The sequence below is a fragment of the Sapajus apella genome, unplaced genomic scaffold (genome assembly GCF_009761245.1).
Source record: "Sapajus apella isolate SASKATOON/1434 unplaced genomic scaffold, GSC_monkey_1.0 scaffold102, whole genome shotgun sequence".
Lineage (NCBI taxonomy): Eukaryota > Metazoa > Chordata > Mammalia > Primates > Cebidae > Sapajus > Sapajus apella.
The window spans coordinates 5,463,583-5,471,175 of NW_022437042.1; the positions used below are offsets into that span (position 1 = coordinate 5,463,583).

General features: G+C 42.0%; 1 long non-coding RNA gene across 1 annotated transcript; it reads right to left on the bottom strand.

Moving 5' to 3' along the window:
- Window positions 1-669: 669 nt before the first annotated feature.
- LOC116536568 lies at window positions 670-4,546 on the bottom strand. The gene is made up of 3 exons (XR_004262712.1): window positions 4,485-4,546; window positions 2,795-2,799; window positions 670-930 (listed from the first exon to the last, which is right to left on the bottom strand). It is a non-coding gene; the product is annotated as an uncharacterized LOC116536568 (long non-coding RNA).
- Between the last annotated feature and the right edge of the window lie 3,047 nt (window positions 4,547-7,593).

Consider the following 7,593-nt stretch of genomic DNA (forward strand, 5'->3'; position numbering starts at 1 on the left):
AGGAGAAATAAAATCCTTTACAGACAAGCAAATGCTGAGAGATCTTGTCACCAAAAGGCCTGCCTTACAAGAGCTCCTGAAAGAAGCACCAAACATGGAAAGGAAGGACCAGTACTAGCCACTGCAAAAACATACCAAATTGTAAAGACCACTGACACTATGAAGAAACTGCATCAACTAACAGGAAAAACAACCAGCTAGCATCATAATGACAGGATTAAATTTACACATAACAATATTAACCTTAAATGTAAATGGGATAAATTTCCCAATTAAAAGACAAAGACTGGTCAACTGAATAAGTAGTCCACACCTATGGGTGTGTTGTATTCAGGAGACCCATCTCATGTGCAAAGACACACATATGCTCAAAATAAAGGGATGGAGGGAAATTTACCAAGAAAATAAAAATAAATCAAAAAGCAGGGATTGCAATCCTAGTCTCTTATAGAACAGATTTTAAACCAACAAAGATCAAAAGAGACAAATAAGGGCATTACATAATGGTAGAGGGACCAATGCAACAAGAAGAGCTAACTATCCTAAATATATATGCACCCAATACAGAAGCACCCAGATTCATAAAGCAAGTTCTCAGAGACCTACAAAAAGACTTAGACTCCCACACAATAATAGTGAGAGACTTTAATACCTCACTGTCAGTATGAGACAGATCAACAAGACAGAAAATTAACAAGGATGCTCAGGACTTGAACTCAGCTCTGAACCACATGGACCTAAGAGACATCTATAAAACTCTCTACCCCAAATGAACAGAATATACATTCTTCTCAGCACCACATCACACTTATTCTAAAATTGACCTCATAATTGTAAGTAAAACACTACTCAGCAAAGGCAAAGGAACAGAAATCATAACAACCAGTCTCTCAGGCCACAGTGCAATCAAATGAGAACTCACAATTAAGACTCATTCAAAACCACACAACTACATGAAAACTAAACAACCTGCTCCTGAATGACTACTAGGTAAATAACAAAATTAAGGCAGAAATAAAGAAGTTATCTGAAACCAATGAGAACAAAGACACAACATATCAGAATCTCTGGGATATATTTAAAGCAGTGTGTAGAGGGAAATTTACAGCACTAAATGCTCAGAAGAGAAAGCATGAAAGATCTAAAATTGACACCCTAACATCACAATTAAAAGAACTAGAGAAGTAAGAGCAAACAAATTCAACAAAAGACAAGAAATCACTAAGATCAGAGCAGAACTGAAGGAGATAGACATGAAAATCCCTTCAAAAAAATCAATAAATCGGAGGTCGGATCCAAGACGGCCGTTTAGGAACAGCTCAGGATTGCAGCTCCCAGTGAAAGTGCAGAGGGTGAGTGGACGCCGCGTTTTTATTGCCCACAGACTAGGAAATTCCCGGGCGAAGGAACTCCACGGTCGCCAGCGCGGCTCTTTCGGCCAGCGCGGCTGTGCCGGCCAGCGCCGCTACTTTGCCCCGCGCGGCTGCTTTGTCGGCGCCCCGAAGCCGCGCTTCTCCGTACAAAATACACCGGTCCGGGTGCCCTTTTGGCTGGCGATTGGAGCCACGGGAAGTCGCCCATTCGCCGGTTCAAAAAGGGGACTGAGCAGAGAACCAGGACAGCAGATTCCAGGGCAGAAAAAAAAAAAAAAAAAAAAGCGCCACAAACCTCAGTGCCGCTGTTTAAGCCAGCGCAGTGAGTGGCCGCAGGGGAAAACAAACAGACCCCGGCGCCTCTTCAACAGGTGACTGGAACACCAACTTAAAAAAGGCTCTGAGGCAGGTAGCCAGGCGATCAGGCTCGGCTGGTCCCACCCCCACAAAAGAACAGCAACCAGAAACTCTGGATTGAGACTTTCACAGCAAGCGCAGCTGAACCCAGGACGGTCCAGCTTTGTGGGGGAGGGGTGTCCGCCATTACCGAGGCAGCCCGCCGTTGCCAAGGCAACCCGCCATTGCTGAGGCAGCCCGCCGTTGCCAAGGCAACCTGCCACAGCAAAGAGACTCCGCCTCAACAGAGGCGGGCCACCATCGCCAAAGCAGTTCTAACTACACCCATATAAACAGGACCGCAGGGAAGTTCACTCGGCAGCAGGGCGGAGCCCACAGTAGCTCAGCAAAGCTGCTATAGGCCGACAGTGACTAGGCTGCCTCCTTGCTGGGCTGGGCAGGCCTGAAGGGAAAAAAAAAAAAAAAAAAAGAAGGGGGCAGCATAACGGAAACTCATAAATAAAGCCCTAAATCCCTGGGACAGAGCACCTGGGAACAAAAAGCAGTTTATGAGTTCTGCTGCAGCAGACCTAAAAGTACCTGCCCAGCAGCTCTGAATGAACAACAACAGAGCTCACAGCTCACCATTTGAGCTCCTATAAAGAAGAGACCGTGTCCTCAAGCAGCTCCCTGACCCCTATATATCCAAAAAGACACCTCATAAAAGAGAGATCAGATTGACACTAGGCGGGTATCCGTCTGGGACAAAGACAGCAGAAGAAGAAAGCTGGTAACAACCCTTGCTGTTCAGCAGCTGCTGCAGGTGAACCCCAGGCAAGCAGGGCCTGGAGTGAACCTCAGCAGTCCTACAGCAGAGGGGCCAGACTGTCAGAAGGAAAACCAAGAAACAGAAATAACCTCATCATCAACAAACAGACCGTCAATCTGAAAGATTTGAGACCCAATCTGAAAGCCAGCAACTACAAAGTCGACAGGTGGATAAATCCTTAAAGATGGGAAGGAACCAGCGCAAAAAGGATGAAAACACCCGAAACCAGAACACCTCTCCTCCTAAAAGGGATCACAACTCCTCACCAGCAAGGGAACAAGGTTGGAGGGAGAACGAGTGTGATGAAATGACAGAATCAGACTTCAGAAGGTGGGTAGTAAGAAACTTCTGTGAACTTAAAGAACATGTTCTAACCAAATGCAAAGAAACTAAGAACCTTGAAAAAAGAGTGGACGAAATGCTAACAAGAATGGACAAAATACAAAGGAATATAAGTGAACTGATGGAGCTGAAAAACGCAACACGAGAACTTCGCGAAGCATGCACAAGTATCAACAGCTGAATTGACCAAGCAGAAGAAAGGATATCAGAGGTCGAAGATCAACTCATGAAATAAAACGGGAAGGCAAGACTGGAGAAAAAAGGGTAAAAAGGAATGAACAAAGTCTCCAAGAAATGTGGGACTATGTGAAAAGACCTAATCTACGTTTGGTAGGCGTACCCGAATGCGACAAAGAGAATGAATCCAAGCTGGAAAATACTCTTCAGGATATTATCCAGGAAAACTTCCCCAACCTAGCAAGGCAGGCAAACATTCAAGTCCAGGAAATACAGAGAACACCACAAAGATATTCGTCAAGAAGAGCAACCCCAAGGCACATAATCGTCAGATTCACCAGGGTCGAAATGAAGGAGAAAATACTAAGGGCAGTCAGAGAGAAAGGTCGGGTTACCCATAAAGTGAAGCCCATCAGACTCACAGCAGATCTCTCAGCAGAAACCCTACAAGCCAGAAGAGAGTGGGGGCCAATATTCAACATCCTTAAAGAAAAGAACTTTCAACCCAGAATCTCCTATCCAGCCAAACTAAGCTTCATAAGTGAAGGAAAAATAAAATCCTTTGGGAACATGCAAGTACTCAGAGATTTCGTCACCACCAGGTCAGCTCTACAAGAGCTCCTGAAAGAGGCTCTACACATATAAAGGAACAACAAGTACCAGCTCAACTAAAGGACAAAACACCTAGCTAGCACCAAAATGGCAGTATCAAATTCACACATAACAATATTAACCCTAAATGTAAATGGACTAAATGCCCCAATCAAAAGACACGGACTGGCAAATTGGATAAAAAGACAAAACCCATCGGTGGGCTGTATCCAGGAAACCCATCTCACATGCAAGGATACACAAAGGCTCAAAATAAAGGGATGGAGGAAGATTTACCAAGCAAATGGAGAGCAAAAAAAAGCAGGAGTTGCAATTCTCATCTCTGAGAAATTAGACTTTAAAGCAACAAAGATCAAAAGAGACAAAGAGGGACATTACATAATGGTAAAAGGATCAATGCAACAAGAAGAGCTAACGATCCTAAATATATACGCACCCAATACAGGAGCACCCAGATACATAAGGCAAGTTCTTAATGACTTACAAAGAGACTTAGACTCCCACACAATAATAGTGGGAGACTTTCACACCCCATTGTCAACATTAGACAGATCAACCAGACAGAAAATTAACAAGGATATCCAGGACTTGAACTCAGACCTGGACCAAGCAAACCTAATAGACATTTACAGAACTCTCCACCCCAAATCCACAGAATATACATTCTTCTCAGCACCACATCACACCTAATCTAAAATTGACCACATAATTGGGAGTAAATTACTCCTCAGCAAATGCAAAAGAATGGAAATCCTAACAAACAGTCTCTCAGACTACAGTGCAATCAAGTTAGAACTCAGAATTCAAAAACTAACCCAGAAATGCACAGCTTCATGGAAACTGAACAACTTGCTCTTGAATGTTGACTGGATAAACAATGAAATGAAGACAGAAAGAAAGATGTTCTTCGGAACCAATGAGAATGAAGACACAACATACCAGAATCTCTGGGACACTTTTAAAGCAGTCTCTAGAGGAAAATATATAGCAATAAGTGCCCACGTGAGAAGCAAGGAGAGATCAAAAATTGACACTCTATCGTCAAAACTGAAAGAGCTAGAGGAGCAAGATCAAAAAAACTCAAAGCCAAGCAGAAGACAAGAAATAGCTAAGATCAGAGTAGAACTGAAGGAGATAGAGACACAAAAAACCCTTCAAAAAATCAATAAATCCAGGAGCTGATTTTTTGAAAAGATCAACAAAATAGACAGACCACTAGCCAGATTAATAAAAAAGAAAAGAGAGAATAACCAAATTGATGCAATAAAAAATGATAAAAGGGGATATCACCACAGATTCCACAGAAATTCAAACCATCATCAGAGATTATTACAAACAACTCTATGCACACAAACTAATAAACCTGGAAGAAATGGATAAATTCCTGGACACTTGCCTCCTGCCAAGCCTAAACCAGGAAGAAGCCGAAACCCTGAACAGACCCATAACAAGGTCTGAAGTTGAGGCAGCAATTAAGAGCTTACCACCCAAAAAAAGCCCAGGTCCAGATGGGTTCACAGCTGAATTCTACCAGACGTACAAAGAGGAGCTGGTACCATTCCTTCTGAAACTATTCCAAACAATACAAAAAGAGGGAATTCTTCCCAAATCATTTTATGATAACAACATCATTCTGATTCCAAAACCCAGCAGAGACTCAACAAGAAAAGAAAAATACAGGCCAATATCCATGATGAACATAGATGCAAAAATCTTCAATAAAATACTGACAAGCCGATTGCCACAGCACATCAAAAAGCTTATCCACCATGATCAAGTAGGCTTCATCCCGGGGATGCAAGGCTGGTTCAACATACGCAAGTCTATAAACGTAATTCACCACATAAACAGAAGCAAAGACAAAAACCACATGATTATCTCAATTGATGCAGAGAAGGCCTTTGACAAAATTCAACAGCCCTTTATCCTAAAAACCCTCAATAAGCTAGGTATCGATGGAACGTATCTCAAAATAATAAAAGCTATTTATGAAAAACCAACAGCCAATATCATACTGAATGGGCAAAAACTGGAAGCATTCCCCTTGAAATGTGGCACCAAACAAGGATGCCCTCTCTCACCACTGCTATTCAATATTGTATTAGAAGTTCTAGCCAGAGCAATCAGGAAAGAAAAAGAAATAAAGGGTATTCAAATAGGAAAGGAGGAAGTCAAATTGTCTCTATTTGCAGACGACATGATTGTATACCTAGAAGACCCCATCGTCTCAGCCCCAAACCTCCTGAAACTGATAAGCAAGTTCAGCAAAGTCTCAGGATACAAAATCAATGTGCAAAAATCACATGCATTCCTATACGCCAGTAACAGACTTAAAGAGAGCCAAATCAAGAACAAACTTCCATTCACAATTGCCACAAAGAGAATAAAATACCTAGGAATACAACTAACAAGGAATGTAAAGGACCTCTTCAAGGAGAACTACAAGCCACTGCTCAACGAAATAAGAGAGGACACAAACAGATGGAGAAACATTCCATGTTCATGGTTAGGAAGAATCAATATCGTGAAAATGGCCATACTGCCCAAAGTAATTTACAGATTCAATGCTATCCCCATCAAGCTACCAATGACCTTCTTCACAGAACTGGAAAAAACCACCTTAAACTTCATATGGAACCAAAAGAGAGCCCGCATAGCCAAGTCAATTCTAAGCAAAAAGAACAAAGCAGGGGGCATCACACTACCGGACTTCAAACTATACTACAAGGCTACAGTAATCAAAACAGCATGGTACTGGTACCAAAACAGAGATATAGACCAATGGAACAGAACAGAGGTCTCGGAGGCAACACAACATATCTACAACCATCTGACCTTTGACAAATCAGACAAAAACAAGCAATGGGGAAATGATTCCCTGTTCAATAAATGGTGTTGGGAAAGCTGGCTAGCCATGTGCAGAAAGCAGAAACTGGACCCCTTCCTGACACCTTACACGAAAATTAACTCCAGATGGATTAAAGACTTAAACATAAGACCTAACACCATAAAAACCCTAGAAGAAAATCTAGGCAAAACCATTCAGGACATAGGTGTAGGCAAGGACTTCATGACCAAAACACCAAAAGCATTGACAACAAAAGCCAAAATAGACAAATGGGACCTAATCAAACTCCACAGCTTCTGCACAGCAAAAGAAACAATCATTAGAGTGAATCGGCAACCAACAGATTGGGAAAAAATTTTTGCAGTTTACCCATCTGACAAAGGGCTGATATCCAAAATTTACAAAGAACTAAAGCAGATTTACAAGAAAAAAACTAACAAGGCCATTCAAAAGTGGGCAAAGGATATGAACAGACACTTTACAAAAGAAGACATATGTGAGGCCAACAAACATATGAAAAAATGCTCATCATCACTGGTCATCAGAGAAATGCAAATCAAAACAACATTGAGATACCATCTCACGCCAGTTAGAATGGCGATCATTAAAAAATCTGGAGACAACAGATGCTGGAGAGGATGTGGAGAAATAGGAACACTTTTACACTGTTGGTGGAAGTGTAAATTAGTTCAACCATTGTGGAAGACAGTGTGGTGATTCCTCAAGGACCTAGAAATAGAAATACCATTTGACCCAGCAATCCCATTACTGGGTATATATCCAAAGGATTACAAATCGTTCTACTATAAGGACATGTGCACACGAATGTTCATTGCAGCACTGTTTACAATAGCAAAGACCTGGAACCAACCCAAATGCCCATCAACGATAGACTCGATAGGGAAAATGTGGCACATATACACCATGGAATATTATACAGCCATCAAAAACGATGAGTTTGGGTCCTTTGTAGGTACATGGATGAACCTGGAAACCATCATTCTCAGCAAACTGACAGAAGAGCAGAAGATCAAACACCACATGTTCTCACTCATAGGCGGGTGTTGAACAATGAG